General features: G+C 47.5%; 1 protein-coding gene and 1 pseudogene across 1 annotated transcript in view; both read right to left on the bottom strand.

Moving 5' to 3' along the window:
- The window catches only part of Csl4 (exosome component 1 Csl4), a 177,105-nt gene that overhangs the window by 128,352 nt on the left and 28,753 nt on the right, over window positions 1-20,000 (bottom strand). The gene's annotated exons all lie outside the window — the stretch shown is intronic.
- Window positions 8,336-8,457, bottom strand: LOC137632089 (5S ribosomal RNA; annotated as a pseudogene).

Genomic DNA, 20,000 nt, shown 5'->3' with positions numbered 1-20,000 from the left:
AGGAGCAAAAGTCATGACTCCTGCCAATCCCAGTAATTTTTTGGGCATAGGGATGCAACAGGAGTCATCGTAGGCCATTAGCATATACAGGTGCTAGGAAAATGTAATCACAGATAATTAGGTCCCAGAAAATTTCTAAAATCTATTTGACTTATCCCAAAATTAATTCTCTGCAAAAAAAAACATAAAAGGGTGATTATTAACAAATGGTTGCATGGTTTAATGGATGATTTTAGCAGTTGGTTATTCTTATCATTAACGCAATTGGAATGGTATATATTTCAGAATATGACACATTAGTGGGCCTTTTACTGTTTGCAAACAGTAAACAAATATGCATTTGAAAAAACGGATTTTGATCAAAGGGAAAAATCTATTTTTGGGTGAGAGGGCCATGTCGTCCTGATGGAAGGGTTCCTATAGGTAGCCTTTTAAGGAATATTTGCTACAGTGATACTCCCAGGGAATTAAACCATAGGTCTTCAGGATTCTAACTCCTGGCACGAGTATCCAATAAAGGATATCGCATAATATCAGGGAACGTATTCTAGATACGACACATGGCAATCTTCACCCCGAATAGACTTAACGCTTTGATGTAAGGGGGAAGAGTGGCAAAAGAAAGGGGTGCCGTTCTAGGTACCCGGTGGACCTCCTTCCCTAATACTACCGTGACGCCATTCGTATTCTTGCCGTTAAGCAGAAATGGCAACAGATAAAGTAATTTTGGGAGGGGTCAGCAAGAGGGTGGGTCCATCAGGACGACATGGCCCTCTCACCCAAAAATAGATTTTTCACTTTGATCAAAATCCATTTTTTGGGCTCAAGCCATGTCGTCCTGATGGAAGTATACTAGAGAATTGTCTTGAAATTACTATTGGCTGTGGGTTTGTGTATGTGCCTTCCACCTTGAATAGATTTCCTTATCTGGTCTACTAGACCTATATGTGAAATTCCAGAGATCTGTCACTTCCACTAAACCTGGAGTTGGTTTAGTGCCTCCTCCCCCTAGCAAGGAAAATGTCGATATCGACAATAAGGATTCAAGGTTTGTATTTCCGTTGAAACAAAAAGAAAAACATTAAAGCTTACCTTTTTTACTTACCTTAAGAATGTAAGTTTTATTCCTCTGGAAATCACTATTGTGATTTCAAGGATATAAGCCCCATACAGGGGTTTAGTAAAACTATAGCGTACTTTATTAGCTTATAACTGAGGGAGCAGTAATAAGACGCGAATACGGTTAAGTATTTTATTAGGCAACTAATTCATCAAATATAGTTACAACAAAGTATGAATCTGATCCAGCATTACAACACATCAAAACACATATTATCTCGTATAGAAAAAATATATAAATACATTATCAGAATAGCGCCACTCAATGGAGATGTGAAACCAAATCTATCTGACATAGTCAGATGTACGGAAATGAATAAACACCGTAATGCAAATGTTTACTCGGCACTGGTGTATTGATCAGATATGCACCTACACAGAACAGTATGTCAACCATAGCTGTGATCTGCACTAGTGGCTAGGTATACACATGCACCCGATGCACTGTAAATCCCAAAACAGTCCACTGTTCATCGCAGCACTAGACGACGGGTTTAATCACACTACCCGCCGCCACCACAAAGTGTTTTATTTCATGTACTTGCTTCGCATAATGTTTGTAAAAGACCCTGGATGATCTCCACCCAGTGTATGAGCGGAGTCTCTCAAAGTCCATATGTTGAAAGAAGTTCAACGAGGAAGCAACTTTCCTCGGATTGTGACCTGCGAATGTACTGTCAGGATCTGCTCTGCGAATAAAGTAGGTGAGCTTCGCTCTCAGTGGTCTTAAAGATAAGTTTGATCCTGAAGTTTCGCCACTGAAGAGCAGTCCTCCCTTGAAGTTTAAAGTTCTTTGAAGATAGACCTTCAGACACTCTACTGGGCACAGAGAGGCATCTTCCTTCATTGGGGAGATTCTCCAAGGACCCCACCTCTTGGTGGGTAGCTCGTTCTTGGCAAGAAAGGCAGGATCAGGAAAAAGCTTCAGTTCTCCTGAGACTAAGAACTGGATACGGCCTTCGTTTCTGGATAAGGCCACTATTTCAATAACTCTAGCCCCTGAGGGTATTGCAAACAGAAAAATGACTTTCTGTGTTAAATCCTTTAGAGAACAGTCCTCATTGTCCAGGTTCGAAGCATAGTGCAAGATTTTGTCCAAAGACCACGTGATGGGCTTTGGTGGGGCTACAGGCTTGAGTCTAGCGCATGCTTTCGGGATCTTATTAAAGATTTCACCTGAGAGGTCCTGTGGATTTATTTCCGCGACCACGTCCTCCTCGGCCTCGAGAGAAGTTGAGGGACCATCTGGAAGCTGCTCTGCGGCATTGTGGTCAAAGTCATGGCGGAGAGTTGTGCAGGTCTTCGTGGTCTCTTTGCCCTTATGTTCTTGGGCTGGGGACCTCCTTACGAAGAATATTTCCTTTTTAAGGACATACCCCACTTTTGGAGAAGGTTCCTGTTCTCCATGGTTGCTTTTGCAATGACCTCTTGGACCAGTTCCTGTGGGAAAAGGTCTTTACCCCAGATACTCAAGGTAATCAGCTTCCTGGTTCATGTCTGATGGTTGCTGAAGCCAGAACGAACTCTCTACAAGCTCTCCTTGCTCTGACGAAAGTGTATAGGTCTTTCACAAGGGTACCCATTTGAGATTTAGCCAGGAAGAGGAACATTTCTGGGGCATTATGTTGACCTGCACTCATTTCCAAACAGTTCTGATGAGAGAGGGAAGCCGCAAGTCTCTCCTTCGACTCCTGTTCCTTCCTCAGAAGATGGTTTGGCAACTTAGGAAGGTTCTCATTTAACTGTTGTCCTGCGATCTCTGGGTCTAACTTAGAGACGGAGAAGGTTAGGTGGACATCCTTCCACTTCTTCTCGCAGGTAGGAAGTGCGAAAGAGAATGGCTTGCATTCCTCTAGGGTCGGGCAGAGTTTTCCCTCATCAACAGCCTTGACGGAAAAGTCTAGTGCTTTCTCCATAAAGGGGAAAGAGATGGAGGAAGGAGCAAGAAAAGTGGGGTGTTTCTTGCTCAGTGCTGAGACTTTGGAGTTGGTATATCCGGCTCCCTTCAAGGCCTTCAGGAGGATGGCTTGCGCCTTCTCGTGTTCAAACACGATGACCTCTTTGGGGACCGTTTCTTCTTGGATCGCATTTTCGTCCCGCAGTCTCACATAGCACTCTGGATAGGCCGAAAAGTTAGGCCAGAACTCAAAGTCTTCAATCTGCCTGGCTCCCAACTTCTCGAAACGAACAGTTTCCCAATCATAATTGGCTTATGCTCCGCATACCTCCAGGGATTGGTTTCGGAGCAATGAGGGAGATCAGACACTCTAAGAGGCTTCTTAGAGGTACCCTTGGTGGTTCCGAAGCGGTCCATCTTCTCGTGCAACAACTTTTGCTGCTGCTTAATCGATTCCCGCATCGACTCTTGTTCCCGTTGGAATGACTCCCTCATTCGTTGAAGAGATGTCAGAATCTCTTCGCTTGCGTTAACCTTGGTAACAGGTTGTGGAGTTGGGGCTGAGGACGTTGACGGCAGAGGTTGGTATGCCCTCACGTCAAACTGAGGGTCATCTGTTGCCATTAACAAAGATCCTTCTCCCTCCACTCGGGGAGGGTCCACATTCTCTTCAGGGCCACCTTGTAGTAGGTCCTGTTTGATGTCGGTGGACACTTCTGATATCCTCTCTTAGTGGATGTCCATGCCTTCTAGTGCATTGGTAATGTCCAAGTCAATCTTCAGTTGAACGAAGGGGGACCGGAGCTGATCCTGGGACACTACCGCACTCGGCAGAGCCTTGGGGAACAGCAGGCACCTCAGGAAGTCATTGGGCATGTATGGTTCTGGAGAGTTCTTTTGGAACCCTCTTACTCATTTGCGAAGGGTGTCCCTCGCTGTATCCCTAGTCTCTAGGGTAACTTAGGGGGCCTTCGCCGAAGCCGTTGGCCAGCAGGGTTGAGCAGGTGGGGTAACCCTTTGGGTCCCAATACTTTAGGACTCCTATGACGACACCGCAGGGGGCATGAGCCCTGCACATCGTGTGGCCACAGAAGTCTTTCCCCTTGTGGTTGCAGAACATCGCTCCGCACTTCTCCATTGGGTCATTCTGTAAAGGAAAAATACTAATGAGTATTTTTGTTTTTTTCTAAATCAGTGATATAAAAGCATACAGTTTATGATAACAATAGTAATCACTATTGTTTATGGTAGCTTAGGATTGTAAGCATGGAAGGAAATAGAAAAGACACATATCTGTATTTCCTCTCCCAGGACGTTGCTGAGACCTCCGTCAATATTAATATTCAGTTTCCCTGTTGGGAGGATACAAGGTAGAGAAACTCTAGAAACTAGAGTTAGAATTAGTAAATAGCTTATACTAACATACTCCGCCTGTAGTATTGTATTAATACCGTTCGGGTATTGTAAGTCCCTGATGATCAAGGAAAACCATCTGGGTGTTGAAGGAGTACACAGCCTCAACAGAATATCATGGTCTCAACAATCGTCTGCGATAGGAAACACAGAGTATGTTAGAAAACATATGTACTACTGTATAGTTGCATACAGTAGTTTGCCGGAAGTCACTGCCGGTATTGGGTTAGTACCTGACGGTGCTAACCTAAAGAGAGAGAGAAAGAAAGAAGGAAGGAGAATTTCCTACTCTTATGAATGAACATAACAGCTGGAAGTGTAGGGGGACTATAAGTCCACCTACTGTCTCCTTTCCAGAATGAAAGTTCCAATGGAAGGGGAAGAATTTATCAGAATCTGGCTCCCACCCATCCACAAAAGACCTTTTCGCCAGCAATGAAGTTGGCGACAAGGAATGTGGATGGCAGCTCAAGAGAGGGCTAAGGACTTTCCAAAGTATGTTAGGATTTCCACCGGAAGACGCCAAAAGCCATCTCAATCTTTGGGGAAAGTGGCAGAGACGACGGAACTACAGTAACTGCCGCCGGCAGGATACCAGCCAGTAACGCAGTCATCCTAGCAAGCCGGGATGACTGTCAGAATACCAGTGAAAGAATTTTGTGACAGCAAGTCATTACTAAAGGACAGAGGGGGGAAGGGTGAGGGTCTTATAGTTCATTGATATCAGAGGTGGTGGCAGGTATGCCGCCTTCCTCAAACAATGAGCTGGGGAAGCATGGCTTCCTGTGCTGATGACATTGTCATCAGCAAGACAAGGGCACCCTGAGTATGTCACTATCTAATCAAAAGCCGGAGGCAGTAAGAACATCATTCTATTCAACGGCGATGAAGAGAGACAGTGGCTGCCACCTATGATGGAGGCGTCACTCGGGGAGGGAGGAAGGGTTTAGCCTCTTCTCTCAAAGAGAGAATAATTATCGTAGCTAGTCTATAGATTCTAGAGAATGTAACATGACAAATTCGAAGATGATTTGTATTTTTCCTAACCATACAAACCTTAGCTATTTACATTGGGTTTACCTTTTAGCGTAGCTGAAATGGCGAGCCATTAGAATTTAACGAGGGTGTATTACCCCCGCGCTAGTTAGCGGGGGGGGTAGGGGAGTGGTAGCTAGCTTACCCCCCAACCCCTCACACACAGGTGAATGCTTCACTTTCACTTAGAGGTAGGACTTGTCTTGGGGGACAGGGCTGGCGGGCAAATATATGTAAATAGCTAAGGTTTGTATGGTTAGGAAAAATACAAATTATCTTCGAATTTGTCATTTGTTCCGTAACCGAAATACAAACCACGCTATTTACATTGGGTGACTTACCCCATAGGAAGGGTGGAAAGTCCCCAGCCATACTGGCTTTGGCTTTACCCGGGGACTCAGAATCCGAGTGAGTCGCACTCGAGAAAAGGAGTCCCTGCACCTCACAAGTTCCTTGCTCCGCAAAGGAACCGTGTGGCCTACATAAGCTTGTGTGTGAAGGAAGAAAGTGTGACCCGTCCTAGGCAGTTGACCTGGAGTTCCAGAAAGAACTCTGAGTTAGGACGTTCCCAATACCACCTCGTCAGGGTATGGGGGACGCGACAGTATTGACTCAATACTCGGAACACAAGGAAGCATGGTTTACCTGCAGAGGTTCGAGGTCAGCTATGCAGAGACCAGGATGCTGCTTCCCCGTAGAGGGGATGATGAAGAAAGAAGTAAGGGCCAGACATACTTCTTTCGTTCATGCAGACTAAAACCTGATAACAATGCCCTCAACCTTCTGCTACCTGTCCAAAAAGGAGCCTGAGGTTAGACCAGGTGTTGTGTAGCCACCACAGAGCAATAGAAACGTATCGAAACTCCTGTGGGTCACGCCCTGCAGGAAGCGGGCTGCGAAGGTCATTAGACGCTTCCAGACTCCAACTTGTAGCACCTGCGTCACAGAGTAGTATTACTCGAAGGCGAGGGACGTTGCGATGTATCCAACATCGTGCTGTAGGGCGACGTGACGGGGGAGGGTCTGGAGTCAGGTCGAGATGAATGTCCTTGAGTCCGAGCTGAAGAGGTATACTGGTGACTCTCCCCCGTGTCCTTCTTGTGCTCCCAAACCGGCTGCACGTGAGGACAAACTGCAGCTGTTCCCAAATCTAACCTCTCGATTCCTTTACTGGCAAGAAGGAGAAGGTTTTGGGACATCAGATACAGAATGGTGACTCAAAATCTTGAAGGAATTGGACCGAAGGGCCGGGACCCCAAGATTCTGAGTCTAGCCAACAACCCAGGAGCGAACCTGAATGTTGCCTTCCCCCATTCCTTAGAAAGGGCGGTGTCGTACGAGACCAAGAAGATTGCTTACACACTGGCCGCGGCCAGAGTGAGCAGGAGCCCCAAGACGGAATACGATCCGAGGCCTGACGTAAAGGGTCTTGAGAAGATCTCTTAAGGGACTAAAAAGTCCGAGCCATGCTCCATGTTGGAGGTCTCACTCCGACTAGGGCAGGGACGTTCGCAGCTTTGCATGAGCGAGGAAAGGTCCAGCGGGAAGGAAAAAGTTATTCCTTTAAGCCTGAAGGTCAGGGAAAGGCTGAGCGACAGGCTTCATTGCCGAGAGCGGAAAGGAGTTTCCTCCTGCCGAAAGGCAATAAGTTCGTTATTGCTGGAGAAGAGGCCTCAAGGGAAGAGGTATATCTCCCACGACACCAACCACCGAAGACTCTCCACTTCGCCTGGAAGACCCCTGCGGATGACTATCGCAGATGACGCGACCTCCGTCCCGCGACTGTAGTGGGTTGTCTCTTCTTGAGGAGGAGGCGTAGTGTCTCCAGGCATGAAGCCGAAGCGACGCCCCGGCTCGTGAAAGATGTTGCAGTATGGTTGTTTGAGTAGCCTGTGCCGTGGGAGAAGCTCTCCCGGGATTTCCGTCAGGGGAAGCAGAGGGTCCGGAAACCGTTCTGCGTATAGTCCCAGTGGAGCTCTCAGGGCCATTGAAAGGTTGACAGACAACCTGGTCTTGTTGAGACCCATCCTCAACAGACAACAAAGGAGGGAAGACGCAGGCGTCGATGATGTCCCACTATCACCGGAATGCATCTTGCCAGAGTCTTGGGGTCTGAGACTGGGGGGAAGAACAGCGGAAGCTTGAGGTTCCAAGCTGTCGCGATCAGGTCCCCCGACCAGGACTTGCTGGTTACTCAAGGTCAAAGACCCCTAGGTACACTCTCTCTACGAGGCTCTGCTCGGATAGTCGGAGAGAACATTCCTCTGCCCGGAATGAGCAAGCCGATGGTGGTATTGAGAGGATCTCGAATCATCTCAGTATCTCTACTGCAAGATGCGAAGGTATGAAAATGCATCCCTTGCTGGTTAGAACACGCCAGTACCATGAAGTCGTCGTGCACGGAGCGACTCGGCAGGAGCTGTAGGATCTGTAGAGGGGCCAGACTATGGCCCCTAAGCCTGCCTGAATGATGGAGAGGTATCCTTCAGGTCCTGACCATAGGCCTGGACCGGAACATGCCCCCCCCCTTCTTTGACGAGTCCGAGAAAAGCATAAAAAATGTGGGGAAAGGACGAGAATATCCACTACCATCAAGAGGTTCCATAGGTCAACCCCCATTGTAGTTCTAATCGTCCCGCTGGTCCCATAGGGGCCAGAAAGTCCGGTTAATCGTTGCTTTGAAACCACCGGAACTTGGGCCGCCCCACAGGGAACTTATCCTGAGGCGACCATTCGGAACTTTAGAGGGGTCAATGAGGAAAGAGACCTAGGAAACGTTCCAAGGTAGGGCTGAAAGCTCTGCCCGACTGAAAACAGGTACTGCGATTCACCTCAGCCTTGCCACAGTCAACTGAAGGGAAGGCTCGGAGGAGGCAGCAACAGAATCTGGCGTCCCCAGGCGGTCACCCATCCAAGTACCAACCAGACCCGACGTTGCTTAACCTCGCTGGACGGACGAGAAGCGGGGTTTCCAACGTGGTAAGGTCGTTGACTCAATATCATGGCTAGATACTCCAGATGTTGAGGCCGAAGAAGAGAAGGCTCCTAGCAAACTACCATGAACCCCCACTCATGGTAAGGATCCGGAAGTTTGTCCCGGCGTTGAAGAAGGTCGAACCCGAGCCTACCGGAGTTGACCAGACCTCTAAAAGGCGAAGGAGGCGGCAGCCGGCTCCCGAGCGGCCATGAGAAAAGCAGGGAGAGTTCTCTGGGGAAAAACCTGCGATGCCACAGCGGGATCGCCACACTGCATATCAAGCAGGAATACCTGTAGTCTAGGCTGAATTCCACGAGCTTCCTGGAAGATGGATGGAAAGGAAACTGAAAGTACCCGTCCTTCCGATTCAGGTCCTAAGGAGTCCTGTCGCCTTGTTACCAATCTGATCGATTCTGCTGTTCCACGCTGGACGAAGTTTGTTCGACAAACTTGATCAGAGCTGAGAGGTCGACTACAGAATTCCCGTCTCAGATACTTTCTTACGAGAAAGGATCGACTGAGGAAGCCGGGGGGTGAAGCCGTCGACGATCCTATGGAGGACCTTCTCCTAAGGCATGGATCATTCTGCCCAAACGGGCAAACTCTTGCCGACCCTATGGCATAGAGGTTCAGAGACACTGAATTCGCTGACAGAGACGGCAGGCGCGATATCCTTGGCTGATCACGGAGATCGTGCAGGAATGGGCATTGGGAAGCTGTCATCCGGATGAGTAACCTTAGGCATCCTCCCAGCGTGAAACCTACAAGGGGGGGTTGCCAATCCTAGAGTTCGTGAACTCTGCCGCTCCCTCTAGGACTATGCCCCCCCGGGAGAGCCTCCCGTGCCACCTGTTCCTGACAGGAGAGGACTGCTATTGGACACCTTGTCTCAGATGTCGCAGCCGGTCCGACAACTTAGGCCGACGTAGCTGAAAGAAAGAGGCGCTGGAGCCCTGCAGGGTCTGGAAGAAAGCGCCTTGGAGGAGTGAAAACGGAAGTCGACTTCCTCCGCACAACCGCTGTCTATGTCTCTGTCCTTGGGCACAAACAAACTCTTCCCAAGGATGGAAGGGTGTCTGAGGTTGTCGACATCCACGGATGAGACACCCGAAAGGAAGCCCTCGGTCATTGCGTCCAGATGGTCCAACATCGAGCTTGCCCGCAAGTTCGAAACTTGGCGACAAAACGCCAAGGTGCTTGCGCCCGAGAGGAGGAAAGTACCCATGACCTTCCTGTAGCTTCCTTGAACAAAACCTCGGGTTGCAACCGAGGAGGGAAAGGACCTGGTAAGCCCCTTTCACGAGATGGAGAAGAGGAAGAGGGAAACCAGTCACCCATTGGCCGATGGAGAAATCTCGAACGGAAAGCTCCCTGGCAAAACCCTTCCAGGGAATGACGGGGAAGGGCTAACCCAGGTTCTGGAAAGAAGAATGTTGCTCAGACCTCCCTGAAGATTCTTCCTGATTTTGCATGTGCCATGCTCTACGTTTACGGGGTGAGGCCGTGTTCTAGAAATACGCTCCAGAAGACTCGCCAGGCTGGCCATGCTGCGAAACCCCAACGGGAATCGCGGACGCAATCGCCCTGGCACTCGCGCGATGGTAAATCAATGGTTTGCGCGTGGGCGAACGTGGAAGTGCCCATGCGCGGGCATGCAGGAACGCAAACGGAGGTGCGCGAAGGAGCGCAGAAGGAGGGCGAGCGTGGTAGGAAGGGCGAGAGCTGGTGGTAGACGAGCGATAACCCATAGGCGAGCAATGGATACTGCAAGAATTAGGCCGACGTTCGCGCGATGAAACACCGTAGGTTCGCACGATGGAACACCGTCGGTTCGCGCGACGGAACACCGTCGGTCCGCGCGACGGAACACCGTCGGTCCGCGCGACGGAACACCGTCGGACCGCGCGATGGAACACCGTCCGTCCGCGCGACGGAACACCGTACGCCCGCGCGATGGAATACCATTGGTTCGCGCGCGGCCGAACATTGGAGAACATGTGCGCGGTCGCGCATGAGCGTAGACGTGCGGTCGCGCATGAGCGTAGGTGTGCGGTCGCGCGGGCACGTGGGCGTGTGGACGCGCAAGCACGTGGGCGCGCGGGTGAGCGCAGGCGGTCGGGAGACCGATGACGCGTAGGCGGGCGGTGGCGCGTTGACGAGCGATGGCGCGTTCTGGCGAACGATAGCCCGTAGGCGAGTGAAGGCGCGTTGGCGAGCGGTGGTGCGTTAACAAAACGCTAGCGCGCAGGTGAAGAATCGCGCGGGCGCGCAGGCGATTGCCAACGCGAGAGAGACTGGTGATGGTTAGCGCGCATCGCGCTAACAGAAGGCGCGCAGGTGCATCAGGAAGGTGAGCGCTGAAGCAAGCTGTTAATCAGGCGATCCTAGACGGTCAGAAAAAACCGTAGGCGCCCAATAGTGCGTGGCAGAAAAGGGCGCGCAGATGTGTGCTGGCGATCGAAGAAAGCTGGCGCACAGAAGGACAGAAGTAAAAGTGAGCGCTGGCGAGCAGGAGGAAAATCTACGGCAAGACTCAGCTACCGGAGATCATGGTCCACAGCAGGCGAGCGCTAGATCGCTACTGATGGTATCCAGGGAAACTGACACGCGTGGCAGATCGATGGCGATCGTTGACGCGTAGGAGATCGCTGACGAGCAGGCGAACGTTGACGCGTCTATGGTCGCTGGCGAGCAGAAGGCAACGCGTGGAAGCCTGTACGTAGAAGAGTCCTTGTCCAAGACCTGAACCAAAGTTCTAGATCCCGAGGGCGAACGAGGGCGCGTAACAGGAACCAACAGGAACAGCAGAGATGATCATCATGAGAGCGCTGACGAACAGGAGAGCGCTGGCGAACAGGAGAGCGCTGGCGAACAGGAGAGCGCTAGCGATCAAGAAAGCGCTGATGAGCAGGAGAGCGCCTGTGCGCTAACACTGAGCAGGAGAGCGCCTGTGCGCTAACACTGAGCAGGGATCGTTGTCCGTCGGGAGACTGATGTCCGTCGGAAGACCGTTGTCTGTCCGTCGGGAGACCGATGTCCGTCGGAAGACCGTTGTCCGTCGGGAAGACCGTTGCCCGTCGGAAGACGAGGTCCGACTGCTGTCCATCTGCACCAGGGGCAAAGATCAAGAAGAAGGAGTTGTAGGCTGCATATGGAGATTCAAAAAGGCACCTCTTAGTACCCTTATAGGGAGAAGGGAGGCCCTTACGACGTAGCGGACGGTGAGCCTTACGGCGAAGGAGGCCAACAGCAACAACAGCAGAAGAGTCCTCCGAAGAGAAGTCTCTATGAGTGTACTCTCTCGCGAACGAAAGAGAAACACTTCGTAGAAGAGACGGGTCAGCCAGTGATCTAAAAGAAGCAATCCTCCGAAGAGGGGCTCCTGCAGTTGCCCAGCCCCGTGAGCGTAACTGCAGGTGCGACCGCTCAGCACCAAGAGCATAGTCGCACAAAAAAAAGGCAAGAGAAGAACCCCCCAAAGGAGGAAAAACTCAAGCCTGGACAGGAAAAACTTCCCTCGGAAGGAAAGTTACCCACCCAAGGAGGCGAGCCTCCTGAGTGTTCTAAAATGAACTGGAGAGCTGTCAATTGTCACGGGAGTACTTCCAGAAGAAGGAGACACACCCCTGACGAAGATCTATAGGGGAGGCAGCAACAGCCGAAACCCCAGGCCTCAACAAGACAGCTCACTCCGTTGTCCCATTACAGAAACGAACTAGATCGGTAACTGTAAAAAAATAAAACAAAATCATTAGTTAACATTCATTCCCCCGGGAAGGCTCCGAAGAGGAATCCCGAGGGAAAGGAACACAAGAATTACACAACAGGCACGTGCCCTCACAACCACTTACACTCACGGAAGGAGAGCTGAAACCAATACAGAATTATAACAAATATAATTATGTAACTATGTAATTATGTAATTAAGTAATTTGAAAATGAATGAACACTAAAGAAAGAACGAAAACCCCGAAAGGAATCGTTCTACAAAGCTGAAGAATCAACAAATACAATTAGATTCATAAACTAATTGAGACAAAACGTACGGCGTAGCAACCCCCCCACACACGGGAAGGAAGCTACAAAGGCGTGTAAGTAACGTAGTAAAAGGGTGAACAACCTCAAGAGAGAGAGAGAGAGAAAGACCGAAGTCAAACTCGATCGCGACCCATGAAAATACACCATGGTGGCCTAACTGCTGGGGGCTCCACGGAGATATCGAACACTACACACACAAGCACAAACTCTGAAAAGGAAACTTACTTATTTCTATACTCAAATATATACATAAACATGAGAAAATGTTTAGATATATATTGAGTAAAAGAAAAGTAAGTGATTAAGACAAAACAAACAAACAATGGCTGCCAAGAGAGGACAAAGACAGAGACGTCTGTCCATGTCCGAGCCAAAAGTGAAAGTGAAGCATTCACCTGTGTGTGAGGGGGGGGAGGGGCAGCTAGCTACCACTCCCTCTACCCCCCCCCCCCCCGCTAACTAGCGCGGGGGGGTAATACACCCTCGTTAAATTCTAATGGCTCGCCATTTCAGCTACGCTAAATGGTAAACCCAATGTAAATAGCGTGGTTTGTATTTCGGTTACGGAACAAATCTCATTTGAATCGAGAAGAAAACGATAAGGGTGAGGCTAAACAGGGGGAAGTACTTTACTAACGTATATATGGAGAAGAGTAGCCTTGCTCTGGTAGGAGCCCTGGCAAAGGTAATCGGTACCACCAGGGTTTCCGCCCGCATACGATAAGTAAAGTCACATAATAGAGAAAGAATAATTTTCATGTATGCCTAACAAACTAAAATAATAGCTTAAAACTGGGAAGTGTCACCCTACTATCTAAATAATATGCAAGAATGCAACGGGCGACAGCAGTCGTAAAATGGCTGCCTACGGACTTGGCAACACTCACCCAAACACACTTAAATTATTGAAATTTAACTGTGAAAAGGGACACTAAAATTACACACAGGAAAGAATTAATACTCAACTTTGCAGATGATGAAGATGCTGGGGATTGCATGCTCAAAATTCCGAAAAACTAGTAAAAAATAATGGGCAAAGTGGGAGCACAACACTCTTAGCAGACTACTAGAATAGGAATGGCGTCACAGTAGTAGTAGGGAAGGAGGTCCACCGGGTACCCTTTCTTTTGCCACTTTTGCCCCTTACATCGGAGCGTTAAATCTATTCAGGGTGAAGATTGCCATGTGTCATATCTAGAATACGTACCCTGATATTAGGCGATATCCTTTATTGGATACTCACGCCAGGAGTTAGAATGATGGAGACCTTTGGTTTAATTCTCTGGGAGAATCACTGTAGCAAATATCCCTTAGAAGGCTACCTATAGGAACTCTTCCATCAGGAAGACATGTCATGACCCCAAAAATAAGAAGCTACAGTACATATTTACAAGACTTTTCTTGAGCTATAAAACTTGCAACAAAATATTTAACTTGGAAAAGTATCAACTGACTTTGAATGGGCAATTCGTAATGGATGTGATAACGGATTTTGAGCAAAGCGAAAAATCTATTATTGGGTGAGATAGCCATGTCGTCCTGATGGAAGGTACCATTAGGTAGCCTTTCTAAGGGATATTTGCTACAGTGATTCTAGCGGCTCCTACAAGCGGCCCAGAGTCTCTGACTTGCCTCCATGCTCCAAAACCAACCCCTGGAGGTATGCGGAGTTCATGCCCATGATGAATGGGAAACTCTACGTCTCGGAGAAGATGGGGGCCATACCCCTCGACGATCTCCAATTCTGGCTGAATCTTGCGGCTTACCCGGAGTGCTTCAACAAGGTAATCGGTACCACCAAGGTTTCCGCCCGCATACGATAAGTAAAGTCACATAATAGAGAAAGAATAATTTTCATGTATGCAATATCACATCTTTTATAACTTGCCTAACAAGCTAAAATAATAGCTTAAAACTTGGAAGTGTCACCCTACTATCTAAATAATATACAAGAATGCAACGGGCGACAGCAGTCGAAAAATGGCTGCCTCCGGACTCGGCAACACTCACCCAAACACACTTAAATTATTGAAATTTAACTGTGAAAAGGGACACTAAAATTACACACAGGAAAGAATTAATACTCAACTTTGCAGATGATGAAGATGCTGGGGATTGCATGCTCAAAATTCCGAAAAACTAGTAAAAAATAATGGGCAAAGTGGGAGCACAACACTCTTAGCAGACTACTAGAATAGGAATGGCGTCACAGTAGTAGTAGGGAAGGAGGTCCACCGGGTACCCTTTCTTTTGCCACTTTTGCCCCTTACATCGGAGCGTTAAATCTATTCAGGGTGAAGATTGCCATGTGTCATATCTAGAATACGTACCCTGATATTAGGCGATATCCTTTATTGGATACTCACGCCAGGAGTTAGAATGATGGAGACCTTTGGTTTAATTCTCTGGGAGAATCACTGTAGCAAATATCCCTTAGAAGGCTACCTATAGGAACTCTTCCATCAGGAAGACATGTCATGACCCCAAAAATAAGAAGCTACAGTACATATTTACAAGACTTTTCTTGAGCTATAAAACTTGCAACAAAATATTTAACTTGGAAAAGTATCAACTGACTTTGAATGGGCAATTCGTAATGGATGTGATAACGGATTTTGAGCAAAGCGAAAAATCTATTATTGGGTGAGATAGCCATGTCGTCCTGATGGAAGGTACCATTAGGTAGCCTTTCTAAGGGATATTTGCTACAGTGATTCTAGCGGCTCCTACAAGCGGCCCAGAGTCTCTGACTTGCCTCCATGCTCCAAAACCAACCCCTGGAGGTATGCGGAGTTCATGCCCATGATGAATGGGAAACTACGTCTCGGAGAAGATGGGGGCCATACCCCTCGACGATCTCCAATTCTGGCTGAATCTTGCGGCTTACCCGGAGTGCTTCAACAAGGTAATCGGTACCACCAAGGTTTCCGCCCGCATACGATAAGTAAAGTCACATAATAGAGAAAGAATAATTTCCATGTATGCAATATCACATCTTTTATAACTTGCCTAACAAGCTAAAATGATATTTTGATTATAAAATAAATCTTTGAATATACTTACCCGGTGAATATATAATAGCTGACGTCTCCGACGGCTCGACAGATTCCAAAAACTCGCTAGCGATCGCCGTGAAGGTTGCGGGTGTGACCACCAGCGCCGACTATCGGCCAGATACCGCATATACTTGTCAATATCTCCAGTTCTTCTCAGTCCGCTAGGTCTCTATCGGGGAGGAAGGGAGGGCTTTTAATTTATATATTCACCGGGTAAGTATATTCAAAAATTTATTTTATACTGTAATCAAAATATCATTTTTAAATATTAAACTTAGCCGGTGAATATATAATAGCTGATTCACACCCATGGTGGTGGGTAGAGACCAGTATTAATACAATAAAGGCGTATATGCTCAAGAGTTTTTTGACAATTATTTCATAAAAAACCAACTTAAGTATAGGTACCTGGTAAGGAAGCTGACTCTGATGATTACTTTGCCTCATTAGCCTGCTTTCCTCACGAAGCCCAGCCATCCTCTCAGGATGCTGAAAGACTCCCAGGAGCTGTTATATCCAGGGCGAACACCCCTATAACAGGACCTCATCAATACCCTTAATCTGGGCGCTCTCAAGAAACAACATTTTGACCACCCGCCAAATCAAAAAGATTGCGAAAGACTTCTTAGTCTCCCGTACAACCCAAAATAAGATTAAAAATTTCAAGACTAGATTAAAAGGGGGGAAGGCAACATTCAGGCTCGCTCCTGAGTGTTGGCTAGACTCAGAATCTGGGGGTCCCGGCCCTGCGGTCCGATTCAATCAAGATTTCGAGTCTCCATTCTGTATCTGATGTCCCAAGACCTTCTCTTTCTTGCCAGTAAAGGAATCGAGAGGTTAGCGCTGGGAACAGCTGCAGTTTGTCCTCAGTTGCAGCCAATTTGGGAGCTCAAGGAGGACATGGGGGAGAGTCACCAGTATACCTCTTCAGCTCGGACTCAAGGACATTCATCTCGACCTGTCTCCAGACCCTCCCCCGTCACGTCGCCCTACAGCACGATGTTGGATACATCGCAACGTCCCTCGCCTTCGAGTAATACTACTCTGTGACGCAGGTGCTACAAGCTGGAGTCTGGAAGCGTCTAATGACCTTCGCAGCCCGCTTCCTGCAGGGCGTGACCCACAGGAATCTCGATACGTTTTCTATCGCTCTGTGGTGGCTACACAAAAGCTGGTCTAACCTCAGGCTCCTTTTTGGACAGGTAGCAGAAGGTTGAGGGCATTGTTATCAGGTTTTAGTCTGCATGAACGAAAGAAGTATGTCTGGCCCTTACTTCTTTCTTCATCATCCCCTCTACGGGGAAGCAGCATCCTGGTCTCTGCATAGCTGACCTCGAACCTCTGCAGGTAAACCATGCTTCCTTGTGTTCCGAGTATTGAGTCAATACTGTCGCGTCCCCCATACCCTGACGAGGTGGTATTGGGAACGTCCTAACCCAGAGTTCCTTCTGGAACTCCAGGTCAACTGCCTAGGACGGGTCACACTTCTTCCTTCACACACAAGCTTACGTAGGCCACATGGTTCCTTGCGGAGCAAGGAACTTGTGAGGTGCAGGAACTCCTTTTCTCGAGTGCGATTCACTCGGATTCCGAGTCCCCGGGTAAAGCCAAAGCCAGTATGGCTGGGGACTTTCCACCCTACCTAAGGGGTAAGTCACCCTCTGTAAATAGCGTGGTTTGTATTTCGGTTACGGAACAAATGACAAATTCAAAGATAATTTGTATTTTTCCTAACCATACAAACCTTAGCTATTTACACATATTTGCCCGCCAGCCCTGTCCCCCAAAACAAGTCCTACCTCTAAGTGAAAGTGAGCATTCATCTGTGTGTGAGGGGGGGGGAGGGGTAGCTAGCTACCACTCCCCTACCCCCCCCCCCCCGCTAACTAGCGCGGGGGTAATACACCCTCGTTAAATTCTAATGGCTCGCCATTTCAGCTGCGCTAAAAGGTAACCCTCTGTAAATAGCTAAGGTTTGTATGGTTAGGAAAAATACAAATTATCTTCGAATTTGTCATTTTAATTCCTTCATTCTACCTTGTTTTGAGTATTGTTCTCCTGTCTGGTCTTCAGCTGCTAATTCTCATCTTAATTTGTTGGACAGAAACTTACGGTCTATTAAATTTCTTATTCCTGATCTAGATATTAATCTCTGGCACTGTCGTTCAATTAGTTCATTATGCATGTTGCATAAGATTTTTCATAACTCTGACCATCCTTTACATTCAGATCTCCCTGGACAATTCTATCCTGTTCGTAATACTAGGCAAGCAGTTAATTCTAATAGCCATGCCTACTCCATCCTGAGGCTCAATACTATGCAGTACTCTAGAAGTTTTATTCCAGCTGTTACCAAGTTGTGGAATGATCTTCCTAATCGGGTAGTTGAATCAGTAGAACTTCTAAAGTTCAAAGTTGGAGCAAATGCTTTTTTGTTGACCAGGCGGACATGAGTCCTCTTCCTGAGAAAGGGGGGAGTCGTAAGAGACCAAGAAGATTGCTTACACACTGGCCGTGGCCAGAGTGAGCAGGAGACCCAAGGCGGAATACAATCCGAGGCCTGTCGTAAAGGGTCTTAAGAAGATCTCTTAAAGGACTAAAAGTCCGAGCCATGCTTATGAAGAATTGGTGAAGAAAAGTGCCAGTACTAGTGAAAGTGGTTCGGAACAGAACTGGTATTCACCGTGTGACTAGGCATGGGGAGGCAGCCAGTTCGGATCAGGCGGCGGCTGAAAAATACGTTGGCGAATTCGACCGATACATTAAGGAACAAAATTTGATCCCGCAGCAAGTCTTCAATTGCGATGAGACCGGGTTATTTTGGAAGAAAATGCCGGCCAGTACCTACATTACCAAGGACGAGATGAAGATGCCAGGTCACAAGCTAATGAAAGATAGACTGACGTTGTTGCTGTACACCAATGCTAGTGGTGATTGCAAGATTAAACCCTTGTTAGTGTACCATTCCGACAACCCCTGGGGTCTTCAAAAGAAACAATATCTTGAAAAGTACATTATCAGTTACGTGGCGCGCTAACACTAAATGTTGTGTCACAAGACAATTCTTAAGTGAGTGGATCAACGAAGCGTTTGGCACCCAGGTTAAGGCATACCAGACTGAAAAGAACTTGCCATCATTGAACTGTCTTCTGGTGATGGACAATGCTCCTGCACACCCTCCAGGTCTAGAGGAAGACTTAAAAGAAGAGTACAGTTTTATCAAGATTAAATTCCTGGCCCCCAATACTACTCTCATACTCCAGCCCATGGACCAACAGGTCATTTCAAACTTTAAAAAGCTGTATACCAAGGCTCTTTTCCGAAAGTGTTTTGAGGTGACTAGTGATACACAGTTAACCTTAAAGGAATTCTGGAAGGATTACTTCAGCATCCTCAACTGTGTGAACATGATTGACCAAGCTTGGCGTGGTGTGACCTATTGGACATTGAACTCTGTCTAGTGAAAGCTGTGCCCATCATGTGTAACAGAAAGGGAATTTGAGGGTTTCCAATCAGAGGCTGGTTCAAGCACTGCTACTGTTATTTCTGACACTGTTGTCATTGATGAAATTGATGGCATGGGCAGGAGCATGGGGCTTGAGGTCAACAGGGAAGACATTGATGAACTTGTTGATAGCCACTCTACTGAGTTGACCGTTGAAGAATTGTTGCACCTGCAACAACAACAGCAGCAGGATTTGATTGGGGAGCTGGAATCCTCAGAAGATGATGATGTAAGAGAGGAGGTTCCGAGTTCAGTGATAAATGACATGTGTTCGAAGTAGGGAGAGTTGCAGGCTTTTGTGGAAAAATATCACCCAGAAACAGCAGTAGCAAACCGGGCAGTGAACATCTTTAATGATAATGTTATGTCTCACTTTAGAAGAATAGTGCAGAAGAGAAAGCAGCAGCTGACAATTGACATGTTTTTCATAAAAGACAAGAGAGCTGCTACATCCCAGCCTGATTCCCCTCCAAAGAAGAGAAACAAAAGAGAAAAAACCCCTGAAGGAGATTTGCCCGACCTTTTACTGGAGAGAGGAAAAACCCCTGAAGGAGAACTACCAAGCCACTTCATGGAAGGGGACTCTCCTTCCAAGCAGTAACCTCCCCCTTCCATCCTCTCCGCATTCATTCCTGTATGCCATCGAACCGCTGCTCAAAGGTATATACAGTAAATGGTTTAGAATTGTTTTATAGGATTTTCCGACCAATTTCGTACACATTTATATAATTATTGTTGTTTAGGTACACATTTTATTGATATTTTGGGCATTTTGGAATGCGTAACAACGTATGAAAATAAATACCATTATTTCTTATGGGAAAAAAGGTGTACTTGAACAAATTGGTGATCGAACACTGATCCCGAACGGATTATGGTCGAGTACCGAGGTATTACTGTACTGTATATATATATATATATATATATATATATATATATATATATATATATATATATATA

This window comes from Palaemon carinicauda, chromosome 40 (genome assembly GCF_036898095.1).
Source record: "Palaemon carinicauda isolate YSFRI2023 chromosome 40, ASM3689809v2, whole genome shotgun sequence".
In the NCBI taxonomy this organism is placed as follows: Eukaryota; Metazoa; Arthropoda; class Malacostraca; order Decapoda; family Palaemonidae; genus Palaemon; species Palaemon carinicauda.
Note: the sequence above shows the minus strand (reverse complement) of the source record. Positions and strands in the feature narration are given on the sequence as shown.